Genomic DNA, 12,347 nt, shown 5'->3' on the forward strand with positions numbered 1-12,347 from the left:
GTAAAATATTAGATAAAAAAACAAAATATCATTACATTATCAGATTTGGTAAATAAATATTGAAATTGTAATAGTTAAAATTATGGCACGTCTTCGCTTACGGCCATATCACGTTGAAAACACCGGTTCTCGTCCGATCCCTGAAGTTAAGCAACGTAGAGCCTGGTCAGTACTTAGATGGGTGACCGCTTGGGAATACCAGGTGCTGTAAGCATTTCCCCTGACTTTTTGGAAAAACTCATAAAAATGCGTTCGATTTTAATGTAAAATGTTAGGTAAAAAAAACAAAAAACAAAATATCATTACATTATCAGATTTGGTAAATAAATATTGAAATTGTAATAGGTAAAATTATGGCACGTCTTCGCTTACGGCCATATCACGTTGAAAACACCGGTTCTCGTCCGATCCCCGAAGTTAAGCAACGTAGAGCCTGGTCAGTACTTAGATGGGTGACCGCTTGGGAATACCAGGTGCTGTAAGCATTTCCCCTGAATTTTTGGAAAAACTCATAAAAATGCGTTCGATTTTAATGTAAAATATTAGATAAAAAAACAAAAAACAAAATATCATTACATTATCAGATTTGGTAAATAAATATTGAAATTGTAATAGTTAAAATTATGCCACGTCTTCGCTTACGGCCATATCACGTTGAAAACACCGGTTCTCGCCCGATCCCCGTAGTTAAGCAACGTAGAGCCTGGTCAGTACTTAGATGGGTGACCGCTTGGGAATACCAGGTGCTGTAAGCATTTCCCCTGAATTTTTGGAAAAACTCATAAAAATGCGTTCGATTTTAATGTAAAATATTAGATAAAAAAACAAAAAACAAAATATCATATCATTATAAGATTTGGTAAATAAATATTGAAATTGTAATAGTTAAAATTATGGTATGTCTTCGCTTACGGCCATATCACGTTGAAAACACCGGTTCTCGTCCGATCCCCGAAGTTAAGCAACGTAGAGCCTGGTCAGTACTTAGATGGGTGACCGCTTGGGAATACCAGGTGCTGTAAGCATTTCCCCTGAATTTTTGGAAAAACTCATAAAAATGCGTTCGATTTTAATTTAATATTAGATAAAAAAACAAAAAACAAAATATCATAACATTATCAGATTTGGTAAATAAATATTGAAATTGTAATAGTTAAAATTATGGCACGTCTTCGCTTACAGCCATATCACGTATAAAACACCGGTTCTCGTCCGATCCCCGAAGTTAAGCAACGTAGAGCCTGGTCAGTACTTAGATGGGTGACCGCTTGGGAATACCAGGTGCTGTAAGCATTTCCCCTGAATTTTTGGAAAAACTCATAAAAATGCGTTCGATTTTAATGTAAAATATTAGATAAAAAAACAAAAAACAAAATATCATTACATTATCAGATTTGGTAAATAAATATTGAAATTGTAATAGTTAAAATTATGGCACGTCTTCGCTTACGGCCATATCACGTTTAAAACACCGGTTCTCGTCCGATCCCTGAAGTTAAGCAACGTAGAGCCTGGTCAGTACTTAGATGGGTGACCGCTTGGGAATACCAGGTGCTTTAAGCATTTCCCCTGACTTTTTGGAAAAACTCATAAAAATGCGTTCGATTTTAATGTAAAATATTAGGTAAAAAAAACAAAAAACAAAATATCATTACATTATCAGATTTGGTAAATAAATATTGAAATTGTAATAGGTAAAATTATGGCACGTCTTCGCTTACGGCCATATCACGTTGAAAACACCGGTTCTCGTCCGATCCCCGAAGTTAAGCAACGTAGAGCCTGGTCAGTACTTAGATGGGTGACCGCTTGGGAATACCAGGTGCTGTAAGCATTTCCCCTGACTTTTTGGAAAAACTCATAAAAATGCGTTCGATTTTAATGTAAAATATTAGATAAAAAACAAAAAACAAAATATCATTACATTATCAGATTTGGTAAATAAATATTGAAATTGTAATAGGTAAAATTATGGCACGTCTTCGCTTACGGCCATATCACGTTGAAAACACCGGTTCTCGTCCGATCCCCGAAGTTAAGCAACGTAGAGCCTGGTCAGTACTTAGATGGGTGACCGCTTGGGAATACCAGGTGCTGTAAGCATTTCCCCTGAATTTTTGGAAAAACTAATAAAAATGCGTTCGATTTTAATGTAAAATATTAGATAAAAAAACAAAATATCATTACATTATCAGATTTGGTAAATAAATATTGAAATTGTAATAGTTAAAATTATGGCACGTCTTCGCTTACGGCCATATCACGTTGAAAACACCGGTTCTCGTCCGATCCCTGAAGTTAAGCAACGTAGAGCCTGGTCAGTACTTAGATGGGTGACCGCTTGGGAATACCAGGTGCTGTAAGCATTTCCCCTGACTTTTTGGAAAAACTCATAAAAATGCGTTCGATTTTAATGTAAAATGTTAGGTAAAAAAAACAAAAAACAAAATATCATTACATTATCAGATTTGGTAAATAAATATTGAAATTGTAATAGGTAAAATTATGGCACGTCTTCGCTTACGGCCATATCACGTTGAAAACACCGGTTCTCGTCCGATCCCCGAAGTTAAGCAACGTAGAGCCTGGTCAGTACTTAGATGGGTGACCGCTTGGGAATACCAGGTGCTGTAAGCATTTCCCCTGAATTTTTGGAAAAACTCATAAAAATGCGTTCGATTTTAATGTAAAATATTAGATAAAAAAACAAAAAACAAAATATCATTACATTATCAGATTTGGTAAATAAATATTGAAATTGTAATAGTTAAAATTATGCCACGTCTTCGCTTACGGCCATATCACGTTGAAAACACCGGTTCTCGCCCGATCCCCGTAGTTAAGCAACGTAGAGCCTGGTCAGTACTTAGATGGGTGACCGCTTGGGAATACCAGGTGCTGTAAGCATTTCCCCTGAATTTTTGGAAAAACTCATAAAAATGCGTTCGATTTTAATGTAAAATATTAGATAAAAAAACAAAAAACAAAATATCATATCATTATAAGATTTGGTAAATAAATATTGAAATTGTAATAGTTAAAATTATGGTATGTCTTCGCTTACGGCCATATCACGTTGAAAACACCGGTTCTCGTCCGATCCCCGAAGTTAAGCAACGTAGAGCCTGGTCAGTACTTAGATGGGTGACCGCTTGGGAATACCAGGTGCTGTAAGCATTTCCCCTGAATTTTTGGAAAAACTCATAAAAATGCGTTCGATTTTAATGTAAAATATTAGATAAAAAAACAAAAAACAAAATATCATTACATTATCAGATTTGGTAAATAAATATTGAAATTGTAATAGTTAAAATTATGGCACGTCTTCGCTTACGGCCATATCACGTTGAAAACACCGGTTCTCGTCCGATCCCTGAAGTTAAGCAACGTAGAGCCTGGTCAGTACTTAGATGGGTGACCGCTGGGGATTACCAGGTGCTTTAAGCATTTCCCCTGACTTTTTGGAAAAACTCATAAAAATGCGTTCGATTTTAATGTAAAATATTAGGTAAAAAAAACAAAAAACAAAATATCATTACATTATCAGATTTGGTAAATAAATATTGAAATTGTAATAGGTAAAATTATGGCACGTCTTCGCTTACGGCCATATCACGTTGAAAACACCGGTTCTCGTCCGATCCCCGAAGTTAAGCAACGTAGAGCCTGGTCAGTACTTAGATGGGTGACCGCTTGGGAATACCAGGTGCTGTAAGCATTTCCCCTGACTTTTTGGAAAAACTCATAAAAATGCGTTCGATTTTAATGTAAAATATTAGATAAAAAACAAAAAACAAAATATCATTACATTATCAGATTTGGTAAATAAATATTGAAATTGTAATTGTTAAAATTATGGCACGTCTTCGCTTACGGCCATATCACGTTGAAAACACCGGTTCTCGTCCGATCCCCGAAGTTAAGCAACGTAGAGCCTGGTCAGTACTTAGATGGGTGACCGCTTGGGAATACCAGGTGCTGTAAGCATTTGCCCTGAATTTTTGGAAAAACTCATAAAAATGCGTTCGATTTTAATGTAAAATATTAGATAAAAAAACAAAATATCATTACATTATCAGATTTGGTAAATAAATATTGAAATTGTAATAGTTAAAATTATGGCACGTCTTCGCTTACGGCCATATCACGTTGAAAACACCGGTTCTCGTCCGATCCCTGAAGTTAAGCAACGTAGAGCCTGGTCAGTACTTAGATGGGTGACCGCTTGGGAATACCAGGTGCTGTAAGCATTTCCCCTGACTTTTTGGAAAAACTCATAAAAATGCGTTCGATTTTAATGTAAAATGTTAGGTAAAAAAAACAAAAAACAAAATATCATTACATTATCAGATTTGGTAAATAAATATTGAAATTGTAATAGGTAAAATTATGGCACGTCTTCGCTTACGGCCATATCACGTTGAAAACACCGGTTCTCGTCCGATCCCCGAAGTTAAGCAACGTAGAGCCTGGTCAGTACTTAGATGGGTGACCGCTTGGGAATACCAGGTGCTGTAAGCATTTCCCCTGAATTTTTGGAAAAACTCATAAAAATGCGTTCGATTTTAATGTAAAATATTAGATAAAAAAACAAAAAACAAAATATCATTACATTATCAGATTTGGTAAATAAATATTGAAATTGTAATAGTTAAAATTATGCCACGTCTTCGCTTACGGCCATATCACGTTGAAAACACCGGTTCTCGCCCGATCCCCGTAGTTAAGCAACGTAGAGCCTGGTCAGTACTTAGATGGGTGACCGCTTGGGAATACCAGGTGCTGTAAGCATTTCCCCTGAATTTTTGGAAAAACTCATAAAAATGCGTTCGATTTTAATGTAAAATATTAGATAAAAAAACAAAAAACAAAATATCATATCATTATAAGATTTGGTAAATAAATATTGAAATTGTAATAGTTAAAATTATGGCACGTCTTCGCTTACGGCCATATCACGTTGAAAACACCGGTTCTCGTCCGATCCCCGAAGTTAAGCAACGTAGAGCCTGGTCAGTACTTAGATGGGTGACCGCTTGGGAATACCAGGTGCTGTAAGCATTTCCCCTGAATTTTTGGAAAAACTCATAAAAATGCGTTCGATTTTAATGTAAAATATTAGATAAAAAAACAAAAAACAAAATATCATTACATTATCAGATTTGGTAAATAAATATTGAAATTGTAATAGTTAAAATTATGGCACGTCTTCGCTTACGGCCATATCACGTTGAAAACACCGGTTCTCGTCCGATCCCTGAAGTTAAGCAACGTAGAGCCTGGTCAGTACTTAGATGGGTGACCGCTTGGGAATACCAGGTGCTTTAAGCATTTCCCCTGACTTTTTGGAAAAACTCATAAAAATGCGTTCGATTTTAATGTAAAATATTAGGTAAAAAAAACAAAAAACAAAATATCATTACATTATCAGATTTGGTAAATAAATATTGAAATTGTAATAGGTAAAATTATGGCACGTCTTCGCTTACGGCCATATCACGTTGAAAACACCGGTTCTCGTCCGATCCCCGAAGTTAAGCAACGTAGAGCCTGGTCAGTACTTAGATGGGTGACCGCTTGGGAATACCAGGTGCTGTAAGCATTTCCCCTGACTTTTTGGAAAAACTCATAAAAATGCGTTCGATTTTAATGTAAAATATTAGATAAAAAACAAAAAACAAAATATCATTACATTATCAGATTTGGTAAATAAATATTGAAATTGTAATAGGTAAAATTATGGCACGTCTTCGCTTACGGCCATATCACGTTGAAAACACCGGTTCTCGTCCGATCCCCGAAGTTAAGCAACGTAGAGCCTGGTCAGTACTTAGATGGGTGACCGCTTGGGAATACCAGGTGCTGTAAGCATTTCCCCTGAATTTTTGGAAAAACTCATAAAAATGCGTTCGATTTTAATGTAAAATATTAGATAAAAAAACAAAAAACAAAATATCATTACATAATCAGATTTGGTAAATAAATATTGAAATTGTAATAGTTAAAATTATGGCACGTCTTCGCTTACGGCCATATCACGTTGAAAACACCGGTTCTCGTCCGATCCCTGAAGTTAAGCAACGTAGAGCCTGGTCAGTACTTAGATGGGTGACCGCTTGGGAATACCAGGTGCTGTAAGCATTTCCCCTTAATTTTTGGAAAAACTCATAAAAATGCGTTCGATTTTAATGTAAAATATTAGGTAAAAAAAACAAAAAAAAAAATATCATTACATTATCAGATTTGGTAAATAAATATTGAAATTGTAATAGTTAAAATTATGGCACGTCTTCGCTTACGGCCATATCACGTTGAAAACCCCGGTTCTCGTCCGATCCCCGAAGTTAAGCAACGTAGAGCCTGGTCAGTACTTAGATGGGTGACCGCTTGGGAATACCAGGTGCTGTAAGCATTTCCCCTGACTTTTTGGAAAAACTCATAAAAATGCGTTCGATTTTAATGTAAAATATTAGATAAAAAACAAAAAACAAAATATCATTACATTATCAGATTTGGTAAATAAATATTGAAATTGTAATTGTTAAAATTATGGCACGTCTTCGCTTACGGCCATATCACGTTGAAAACACCGGTTCTCGTCCGATCCCCGAAGTTAAGCAACGTAGAGCCTGGTCAGTACTTAGATGGGTGACCGCTTGGGAATACCAGGTGCTGTAAGCATTTGCCCTGAATTTTTGGAAAAACTCATAAAAATGCGTTCGATTTTAATGTAAAATATTAGATAAAAAAACAAAATATCATTACATTATCAGATTTGGTAAATAAATATTGAAATTGTAATAGTTAAAATTATGGCACGTCTTCGCTTACGGCCATATCACGTTGAAAACACCGGTTCTCGTCCGATCCCTGAAGTTAAGCAACGTAGAGCCTGGTCAGTACTTAGATGGGTGACCGCTTGGGAATACCAGGTGCTGTAAGCATTTCCCCTGACTTTTTGGAAAAACTCATAAAAATGCGTTCGATTTTAATGTAAAATGTTAGGTAAAAAAAACAAAAAACAAAATATCATTACATTATCAGATTTGGTAAATAAATATTGAAATTGTAATAGGTAAAATTATGGCACGTCTTCGCTTACGGCCATATCACGTTGAAAACACCGGTTCTCGTCCGATCCCCGAAGTTAAGCAACGTAGAGCCTGGTCAGTACTTAGATGGGTGACCGCTTGGGAATACCAGGTGCTGTAAGCATTTCCCCTGAATTTTTGGAAAAACTCATAAAAATGCGTTCGATTTTAATGTAAAATATTAGATAAAAAAACAAAAAACAAAATATCATTACATTATCAGATTTGGTAAATAAATATTGAAATTGTAATAGTTAAAATTATGCCACGTCTTCGCTTACGGCCATATCACGTTGAAAACACCGGTTCTCGCCCGATCCCCGTAGTTAAGCAACGTAGAGCCTGGTCAGTACTTAGATGGGTGACCGCTTGGGAATACCAGGTGCTGTAAGCATTTCCCCTGAATTTTTGGAAAAACTCATAAAAATGCGTTCGATTTTAATGTAAAATATTAGATAAAAAAACAAAAAACAAAATATCATATCATTATAAGATTTGGTAAATAAATATTGAAATTGTAATAGTTAAAATTATGGCACGTCTTCGCTTACGGCCATATCACGTTGAAAACACCGGTTCTCGTCCGATCCCCGAAGTTAAGCAACGTAGAGCCTGGTCAGTACTTAGATGGGTGACCGCTTGGGAATACCAGGTGCTGTAAGCATTTCCCCTGAATTTTTGGAAAAACTCATAAAAATGCGTTCGATTTTAATGTAAAATATTAGATAAAAAAACAAAAAACAAAATATCATTACATTATCAGATTTGGTAAATAAATATTGAAATTGTAATAGTTAAAATTATGGCACGTCTTCGCTTACGGCCATATCACGTTGAAAACACCGGTACTCGTCCGATCCCCGAAGTTAAGCAACGTAGAGCCTGGTCAGTACTTAGATGGGTGACCGCTTGGGAATACCAGGTGCTGTAAGCATTTCCCCTGACTTTTTGGAAAAACTCATAAAAATGCGTTCGATTTTAATTTAATATTAGATAAAAAAACAAAAAACAAAATATCATTACATTATCAGATTTGGTAAATAAATATTGAAATTGTAATAGTTAAAATTATGGCACGTCTTCGCTTACAGCCATATCACGTATAAAAAACCGGTTCTCGTCCGATCCCCGAAGTTAAGCAACGTAGAGCCTGGTCAGTACTTAGATGGGTGACCGCTTGGGAATACCAGGTGCTGTAAGCATTTCCCCTGAATTTTTGGAAAAACTCATAAAAATGCGTTCGATTTTAATGTAAAATATTAGATAAAAAAACAAAAAACAAAATATCATTACATTATCAGATTTGGTAAATAAATATTGAAATTGTAATAGTTAAAATTATGGCACGTCTTCGCTTACGGCCATATCACGTTGAAAACACCGGTTCTCGTCCGATCCCTGAAGTTAAGCAACGTAGAGCCTGGTCAGTACTTAGATGGGTGACCGCTTGGGAATACCAGGTGCTGTAAGCATTTCCCCTGACTTTTTGGAAAAACTCATAAAAATGCGTTCGATTTTAATGTAAAATATTAGGTAAAAAAAACAAAAAACAAAATATCATTACATTATCAGATTTGGTAAATAAATATTGAAATTGTAATAGGTAAAATTATGGCACGTCTTCGCTTACGGCCATATCACGTTGAAAACACCGGTTCTCGTCCGATCCCCGAAGTTAAGCAACGTAGAGCCTGGTCAGTACTTAGATGGGTGACCGCTTGGGAATACCAGGTGCTGTAAGCATTTCCCCTGACTTTTTGGAAAAACTCATAAAAATGCGTTCGATTTTAATGTAAAATATTAGGTAAAAAAAACAAAAAACAAAATATCATTACATTATCAGATTTGGTAAATAAATATTGAAATTGTAATAGGTAAAATTATGGCACGTCTTTTCTTACGGCCATATCACGTTGAAAACACCGGTTCTCGTCCGATCCTTACGTTAAGCAACGTAGAGTCTGGTCAGTACTTAGATGGGTGACCGCTTGGGAATACCAGGTGCTGTAAGCATTTCCCCTGAATTTTTGGAAAAACTCATAAAAATGCGTTCGATTTTAATGTAAAATATTAGATAAAAAAACAAAAAACAAAATATCATTACATTATCAGATTTGGTAAATAAATATTGAAATTGTAATAGTTAAAATTATGGCACGTCTTCGCTAACGGCCATATCACGTTGAAAACACCGGTTCTCGTCCGATCCCCGTAGTTAAGCAACGTAGAGCCTGGTCAGTACTTAGATGGGTGACCGCTTGGGAATACCAGGTGCTGTAAGCATTTCCCCTGAATTTTTGGAAAAACTCATAAAAATGCGTTCGATTTTAATGTAAAATATTAGATAAAAAAACAAAAAACAAAATATCATTACATTATCAGATTTGGTAAATAAATATTGAAATTGTAATAGGTAAAATTATGGCACGTCTTCGCTTACGGCCGTCTAGCGTTGAAATCACCGGTTCTCGTCCGATCCCCGAAGTTAAGCAACGTAGAGCCTGGTCAGTACTTATATGGGTTACCGCTTGGGAATACCAGGTGCTGTAAGCATTTCCCCTGACTTTTTGGAAAAACTCATAAAAATGCGTTCGATTTTAATGTAAAATATTAGATAAAAAAACAAAAAACAAAATATCATTACATTATCAGATTTGGTAAATAAATATTGAAATTGTAATAGTTAAAATTATGGCACGTCGTCGTTTACAGCCATATCACGTATAAAACACCGGTTCTCGTCCGATCCCCGAAGTTAAGCAACGTGGAGCCTGGTCAGTACTTAGATGGGTGACCGCTTGGGAATACCAGGTGCTGTAAGCATTTCCCCTGAATTTTTGGAAAAACTCATAAAAATGCGTTCGATTTTAATGTAAAATATTAGATAAAAAAACAAAAAACAAAATATCATTACATTATCAGATTTGGTAAATAAATATTGAAATTGTAATAGTTAAAATTATGGCACGTCTTCGCTTACGGCCATATCACGTTGAAAACACCGGTTCTCGTCCGATCCCCGAAGTTAAGCAACGTAGAGCCTGGTCAGTACTTAGATGGGTGACCGCTTGGGAATACCAGGTGCTGTAAGCATTTCCCCTGAATTTTTGGAGAAACTCATAAAAATGCGTTCGATTTTAATGTAAAATATTAGGTAAAAAAAACAAAAAACAAAATATCATTACATTATCAGATTTGGTAAATAAATATTGAAATTGTAATAGGTAAAATTATGGCACGTCTTCGCTTACGGCCATATCACGTTGAAAACACCGGTTCTCGTCCGATCCCCGAAGTTAAGCAACGTAGAGCCTGGTCAGTACTTAGATGGGTGACCGCTTGGGAATACCAGGTGCTGTAAGCATTTCCCCTGAATTTTTGGAAAAACTCATAAAAATGCGTTCGATTTTAATGTAAAATATTAGATAAAAAAACAAAAAACAAAATATCATTACATTATCAGATTTGGTAAATAAATATTGAAATTGTAATAGTTAAAATTATGGCACGTCTTCGTTTACGGCCATATCACGTTGAAAACACCGGTTCTCGTCCGATCCCCGAAGTTAAGCAACGTAGAGCCTGGTCAGTACTTAGATGGGTGACCGCTTGGGAATACCAGGTGCTGTAAGCATTTCCCCTGAATTTTTGGAAAAACTCATAAAAATGCGTTCGATTTTAATGTAAAATATTAGATAAAAAAACAAAAAACAAAATATCATTACATTATCAGATTTGGAAAATAAATATTGAAATTGTAATAGTTAAAATTATGGCACGTCTTCGCTTACGGCCATATCACGTTGAAAACACCGGTTCTCGTCCGATCCCCGAAGTTAAGCAACGTAGAGCCTGGTCAGTACTTAGATGGGTGACCGCTTGGGAATACCAGGTGCTGTAAGCATTTCCCCTGAATTTTTGGAAAAACTCATAAAAATGCGTTCGATTTTAATGTAAAATATTAGATAAAAAAACAAAAAACAAAATATCATTACATTATCAGATTTGGTAAATAAATATTGAAATTGTAATAGTTAAAATTATGGCACGTCTTCGCTTACGGCCATATCACGTTGAAAACACCGGTTCTCGTCCGATCCCCGAAGGTAAGCAACGTAGAGCCTGGTCAGTACTTAGATGGGTGACCGCTTGAGAATACCAGGTGCTGTAAGCATTTCCCCTGAATTTTTGGAAAAACTCATAAAAATGCGTTCGATTTTAATGTAAAATATTAGATAAAAAAACAAAAAACAAAATATACTTACATTATAAGATTTGGTAAATAAATATTGAAATTGTAATAGTTAAAATTATGGCACGTCTTCGCTTACGGCCATATCACGTTGAAAACACCGGTTCTCGTCCGATCCCCGAAGTTAAGCAACGTAGAGCCTGGTCAGTACTTAGATGGGTGACCGCTTGGGAATACCAGGTGCTGTAAGCATTTCCCCTGAATTTTTGGAAAAACTCATAAAAATGCGTTCGATTTTAATGTAAAATATTAGATACAAAAACAAAAAACAAAATATCATTACATTATCAGATTTGGTAAATAAACATTGAAATTGTTATAGTTAAAATTATGGCACGTCTTCGCTTACGGCCATATAACGTTGAAAACACCGGTTCTCGTCCGATCCCCGAAGTCAAGCAACGTAGAGCCTTGTCAGTACTTAGATGGGTGACCGCTTGGGAATACCAGGTGCTGTAAGCATTTCCCCTGAATTTTTGGAAAAACTCATAAAAATGCGTCCGGTTTTAATGTAAAATATTAGATAAAAAAAACCAAAAAACAAAATATCATTACATTATCAGATTTGGAAAATAAATATTGAAATTGTAATAGTTAAAATTATGGCACGTCGTCGCTTACGGCCATATCACGTTGAAAACACCGGTTCTCGTCCGATCCCCGAAGTTAAGCAACGTAGAGCCTGGTCAGTACATAGATGGGTGACCGCTTGGGAATACCAGGTGCTGTAAGCATTTCCCCTGAATTTTTGGAAAAACTCATAAAAATGCGTTCGATTTTAATGTAAAATATTAGATAAAAAAACAAAAAACAAAATATCATTACATTATCAGATTTGGTAAATAAATATTGAAATTGTAATAGGTAAAATTATGGCACGTCTTCGCTTACGGCCATATCACGTTGAAAACACCGGTTCTCGTCCGATCCCCGAAGTTAAGCAACGTAGAGCCTGGTCAATACTTAGAGGGGTTACCGCTTGGGAATACCAGGTGCTGTAAGCA

The 12,347-nt window shown here is 35.7% G+C and overlaps 43 non-coding genes and 3 pseudogenes across 43 annotated transcripts; all 46 read left to right on the plus strand.

Moving 5' to 3' along the window:
• Nucleotides 1-95: 95 nt before the first annotated feature.
• On the plus strand, nucleotides 96-214 carry LOC145299842 (5S ribosomal RNA). The gene has a single exon (XR_013872086.1). It is a non-coding gene; the product is annotated as a 5S ribosomal RNA (ribosomal RNA).
• Nucleotides 215-366: 152 nt separating this feature from the next.
• Nucleotides 367-485, plus strand: LOC145298638 (5S ribosomal RNA). Its single transcript, XR_013870913.1, has one exon. It is a non-coding gene; the product is annotated as a 5S ribosomal RNA (ribosomal RNA).
• A 151-nt stretch (nucleotides 486-636) lies between these two features.
• LOC145300574 (5S ribosomal RNA) lies at nucleotides 637-755 on the plus strand. Its single transcript, XR_013872789.1, has one exon. It is a non-coding gene; the product is annotated as a 5S ribosomal RNA (ribosomal RNA).
• Nucleotides 756-906: 151 nt separating this feature from the next.
• Nucleotides 907-1,025, plus strand: LOC145298639 (5S ribosomal RNA). The gene has a single exon (XR_013870914.1). It is a non-coding gene; the product is annotated as a 5S ribosomal RNA (ribosomal RNA).
• A 149-nt stretch (nucleotides 1,026-1,174) lies between these two features.
• LOC145300652 (5S ribosomal RNA) lies at nucleotides 1,175-1,293 on the plus strand. The gene has a single exon (XR_013872866.1). It is a non-coding gene; the product is annotated as a 5S ribosomal RNA (ribosomal RNA).
• A 151-nt stretch (nucleotides 1,294-1,444) lies between these two features.
• LOC145301130 (5S ribosomal RNA) lies at nucleotides 1,445-1,563 on the plus strand. The gene has a single exon (XR_013873331.1). It is a non-coding gene; the product is annotated as a 5S ribosomal RNA (ribosomal RNA).
• A 152-nt stretch (nucleotides 1,564-1,715) lies between these two features.
• Nucleotides 1,716-1,834, plus strand: LOC145298641 (5S ribosomal RNA). The gene has a single exon (XR_013870916.1). It is a non-coding gene; the product is annotated as a 5S ribosomal RNA (ribosomal RNA).
• Nucleotides 1,835-1,984: 150 nt separating this feature from the next.
• On the plus strand, nucleotides 1,985-2,103 carry LOC145298642 (5S ribosomal RNA). The gene has a single exon (XR_013870917.1). It is a non-coding gene; the product is annotated as a 5S ribosomal RNA (ribosomal RNA).
• A 144-nt stretch (nucleotides 2,104-2,247) lies between these two features.
• LOC145299843 (5S ribosomal RNA) lies at nucleotides 2,248-2,366 on the plus strand. Its single transcript, XR_013872087.1, has one exon. It is a non-coding gene; the product is annotated as a 5S ribosomal RNA (ribosomal RNA).
• A 152-nt stretch (nucleotides 2,367-2,518) lies between these two features.
• LOC145298644 (5S ribosomal RNA) lies at nucleotides 2,519-2,637 on the plus strand. Its single transcript, XR_013870918.1, has one exon. It is a non-coding gene; the product is annotated as a 5S ribosomal RNA (ribosomal RNA).
• Nucleotides 2,638-2,788: 151 nt separating this feature from the next.
• LOC145300575 (5S ribosomal RNA) lies at nucleotides 2,789-2,907 on the plus strand. The gene has a single exon (XR_013872790.1). It is a non-coding gene; the product is annotated as a 5S ribosomal RNA (ribosomal RNA).
• A 151-nt stretch (nucleotides 2,908-3,058) lies between these two features.
• Nucleotides 3,059-3,177, plus strand: LOC145298645 (5S ribosomal RNA). Its single transcript, XR_013870919.1, has one exon. It is a non-coding gene; the product is annotated as a 5S ribosomal RNA (ribosomal RNA).
• Nucleotides 3,178-3,328: 151 nt separating this feature from the next.
• Nucleotides 3,329-3,447, plus strand: LOC145301404 (5S ribosomal RNA; annotated as a pseudogene).
• A 152-nt stretch (nucleotides 3,448-3,599) lies between these two features.
• LOC145298646 (5S ribosomal RNA) lies at nucleotides 3,600-3,718 on the plus strand. The gene has a single exon (XR_013870920.1). It is a non-coding gene; the product is annotated as a 5S ribosomal RNA (ribosomal RNA).
• Nucleotides 3,719-3,868: 150 nt separating this feature from the next.
• LOC145298647 (5S ribosomal RNA) lies at nucleotides 3,869-3,987 on the plus strand. Its single transcript, XR_013870921.1, has one exon. It is a non-coding gene; the product is annotated as a 5S ribosomal RNA (ribosomal RNA).
• Nucleotides 3,988-4,131: 144 nt separating this feature from the next.
• LOC145299844 (5S ribosomal RNA) lies at nucleotides 4,132-4,250 on the plus strand. Its single transcript, XR_013872088.1, has one exon. It is a non-coding gene; the product is annotated as a 5S ribosomal RNA (ribosomal RNA).
• Nucleotides 4,251-4,402: 152 nt separating this feature from the next.
• LOC145298648 (5S ribosomal RNA) lies at nucleotides 4,403-4,521 on the plus strand. Its single transcript, XR_013870923.1, has one exon. It is a non-coding gene; the product is annotated as a 5S ribosomal RNA (ribosomal RNA).
• A 151-nt stretch (nucleotides 4,522-4,672) lies between these two features.
• LOC145300576 (5S ribosomal RNA) lies at nucleotides 4,673-4,791 on the plus strand. The gene has a single exon (XR_013872791.1). It is a non-coding gene; the product is annotated as a 5S ribosomal RNA (ribosomal RNA).
• A 151-nt stretch (nucleotides 4,792-4,942) lies between these two features.
• On the plus strand, nucleotides 4,943-5,061 carry LOC145298649 (5S ribosomal RNA). The gene has a single exon (XR_013870924.1). It is a non-coding gene; the product is annotated as a 5S ribosomal RNA (ribosomal RNA).
• Nucleotides 5,062-5,212: 151 nt separating this feature from the next.
• LOC145300935 (5S ribosomal RNA) lies at nucleotides 5,213-5,331 on the plus strand. The gene has a single exon (XR_013873142.1). It is a non-coding gene; the product is annotated as a 5S ribosomal RNA (ribosomal RNA).
• A 152-nt stretch (nucleotides 5,332-5,483) lies between these two features.
• On the plus strand, nucleotides 5,484-5,602 carry LOC145298650 (5S ribosomal RNA). Its single transcript, XR_013870925.1, has one exon. It is a non-coding gene; the product is annotated as a 5S ribosomal RNA (ribosomal RNA).
• A 150-nt stretch (nucleotides 5,603-5,752) lies between these two features.
• Nucleotides 5,753-5,871, plus strand: LOC145298651 (5S ribosomal RNA). Its single transcript, XR_013870926.1, has one exon. It is a non-coding gene; the product is annotated as a 5S ribosomal RNA (ribosomal RNA).
• A 151-nt stretch (nucleotides 5,872-6,022) lies between these two features.
• On the plus strand, nucleotides 6,023-6,141 carry LOC145299845 (5S ribosomal RNA). The gene has a single exon (XR_013872089.1). It is a non-coding gene; the product is annotated as a 5S ribosomal RNA (ribosomal RNA).
• Nucleotides 6,142-6,293: 152 nt separating this feature from the next.
• LOC145299887 (5S ribosomal RNA) lies at nucleotides 6,294-6,412 on the plus strand. Its single transcript, XR_013872129.1, has one exon. It is a non-coding gene; the product is annotated as a 5S ribosomal RNA (ribosomal RNA).
• A 150-nt stretch (nucleotides 6,413-6,562) lies between these two features.
• LOC145298653 (5S ribosomal RNA) lies at nucleotides 6,563-6,681 on the plus strand. Its single transcript, XR_013870928.1, has one exon. It is a non-coding gene; the product is annotated as a 5S ribosomal RNA (ribosomal RNA).
• Nucleotides 6,682-6,825: 144 nt separating this feature from the next.
• LOC145299846 (5S ribosomal RNA) lies at nucleotides 6,826-6,944 on the plus strand. Its single transcript, XR_013872090.1, has one exon. It is a non-coding gene; the product is annotated as a 5S ribosomal RNA (ribosomal RNA).
• Nucleotides 6,945-7,096: 152 nt separating this feature from the next.
• Nucleotides 7,097-7,215, plus strand: LOC145298655 (5S ribosomal RNA). Its single transcript, XR_013870929.1, has one exon. It is a non-coding gene; the product is annotated as a 5S ribosomal RNA (ribosomal RNA).
• Nucleotides 7,216-7,366: 151 nt separating this feature from the next.
• LOC145300577 (5S ribosomal RNA) lies at nucleotides 7,367-7,485 on the plus strand. The gene has a single exon (XR_013872792.1). It is a non-coding gene; the product is annotated as a 5S ribosomal RNA (ribosomal RNA).
• A 151-nt stretch (nucleotides 7,486-7,636) lies between these two features.
• On the plus strand, nucleotides 7,637-7,755 carry LOC145298656 (5S ribosomal RNA). The gene has a single exon (XR_013870930.1). It is a non-coding gene; the product is annotated as a 5S ribosomal RNA (ribosomal RNA).
• A 151-nt stretch (nucleotides 7,756-7,906) lies between these two features.
• Nucleotides 7,907-8,025, plus strand: LOC145299895 (5S ribosomal RNA). Its single transcript, XR_013872137.1, has one exon. It is a non-coding gene; the product is annotated as a 5S ribosomal RNA (ribosomal RNA).
• A 149-nt stretch (nucleotides 8,026-8,174) lies between these two features.
• On the plus strand, nucleotides 8,175-8,293 carry LOC145301138 (5S ribosomal RNA). Its single transcript, XR_013873339.1, has one exon. It is a non-coding gene; the product is annotated as a 5S ribosomal RNA (ribosomal RNA).
• Nucleotides 8,294-8,444: 151 nt separating this feature from the next.
• Nucleotides 8,445-8,563, plus strand: LOC145299848 (5S ribosomal RNA). The gene has a single exon (XR_013872092.1). It is a non-coding gene; the product is annotated as a 5S ribosomal RNA (ribosomal RNA).
• Nucleotides 8,564-8,715: 152 nt separating this feature from the next.
• LOC145298657 (5S ribosomal RNA) lies at nucleotides 8,716-8,834 on the plus strand. The gene has a single exon (XR_013870931.1). It is a non-coding gene; the product is annotated as a 5S ribosomal RNA (ribosomal RNA).
• Nucleotides 8,835-8,986: 152 nt separating this feature from the next.
• LOC145301454 (5S ribosomal RNA) lies at nucleotides 8,987-9,104 on the plus strand (annotated as a pseudogene).
• A 151-nt stretch (nucleotides 9,105-9,255) lies between these two features.
• LOC145300272 (5S ribosomal RNA) lies at nucleotides 9,256-9,374 on the plus strand. The gene has a single exon (XR_013872502.1). It is a non-coding gene; the product is annotated as a 5S ribosomal RNA (ribosomal RNA).
• A 151-nt stretch (nucleotides 9,375-9,525) lies between these two features.
• Nucleotides 9,526-9,644, plus strand: LOC145301439 (5S ribosomal RNA; annotated as a pseudogene).
• A 151-nt stretch (nucleotides 9,645-9,795) lies between these two features.
• Nucleotides 9,796-9,914, plus strand: LOC145301050 (5S ribosomal RNA). The gene has a single exon (XR_013873252.1). It is a non-coding gene; the product is annotated as a 5S ribosomal RNA (ribosomal RNA).
• A 151-nt stretch (nucleotides 9,915-10,065) lies between these two features.
• LOC145298658 (5S ribosomal RNA) lies at nucleotides 10,066-10,184 on the plus strand. Its single transcript, XR_013870932.1, has one exon. It is a non-coding gene; the product is annotated as a 5S ribosomal RNA (ribosomal RNA).
• A 152-nt stretch (nucleotides 10,185-10,336) lies between these two features.
• Nucleotides 10,337-10,455, plus strand: LOC145298659 (5S ribosomal RNA). The gene has a single exon (XR_013870933.1). It is a non-coding gene; the product is annotated as a 5S ribosomal RNA (ribosomal RNA).
• A 151-nt stretch (nucleotides 10,456-10,606) lies between these two features.
• LOC145299484 (5S ribosomal RNA) lies at nucleotides 10,607-10,725 on the plus strand. The gene has a single exon (XR_013871739.1). It is a non-coding gene; the product is annotated as a 5S ribosomal RNA (ribosomal RNA).
• A 151-nt stretch (nucleotides 10,726-10,876) lies between these two features.
• On the plus strand, nucleotides 10,877-10,995 carry LOC145298660 (5S ribosomal RNA). Its single transcript, XR_013870934.1, has one exon. It is a non-coding gene; the product is annotated as a 5S ribosomal RNA (ribosomal RNA).
• A 151-nt stretch (nucleotides 10,996-11,146) lies between these two features.
• LOC145300270 (5S ribosomal RNA) lies at nucleotides 11,147-11,265 on the plus strand. The gene has a single exon (XR_013872500.1). It is a non-coding gene; the product is annotated as a 5S ribosomal RNA (ribosomal RNA).
• Nucleotides 11,266-11,416: 151 nt separating this feature from the next.
• LOC145298661 (5S ribosomal RNA) lies at nucleotides 11,417-11,535 on the plus strand. The gene has a single exon (XR_013870935.1). It is a non-coding gene; the product is annotated as a 5S ribosomal RNA (ribosomal RNA).
• Nucleotides 11,536-11,686: 151 nt separating this feature from the next.
• On the plus strand, nucleotides 11,687-11,805 carry LOC145301276 (5S ribosomal RNA). Its single transcript, XR_013873474.1, has one exon. It is a non-coding gene; the product is annotated as a 5S ribosomal RNA (ribosomal RNA).
• A 153-nt stretch (nucleotides 11,806-11,958) lies between these two features.
• Nucleotides 11,959-12,077, plus strand: LOC145300167 (5S ribosomal RNA). The gene has a single exon (XR_013872403.1). It is a non-coding gene; the product is annotated as a 5S ribosomal RNA (ribosomal RNA).
• A 151-nt stretch (nucleotides 12,078-12,228) lies between these two features.
• Nucleotides 12,229-12,347, plus strand: LOC145301120 (5S ribosomal RNA). The gene has a single exon (XR_013873321.1). It is a non-coding gene; the product is annotated as a 5S ribosomal RNA (ribosomal RNA).

Source organism: Euprymna scolopes, chromosome 18 (assembly GCF_053919585.1).
Source record: "Euprymna scolopes isolate OS-2025 chromosome 18, ASM5391958v1, whole genome shotgun sequence".
In the NCBI taxonomy this organism is placed as follows: Eukaryota; Metazoa; Mollusca; class Cephalopoda; order Sepiida; family Sepiolidae; genus Euprymna; species Euprymna scolopes.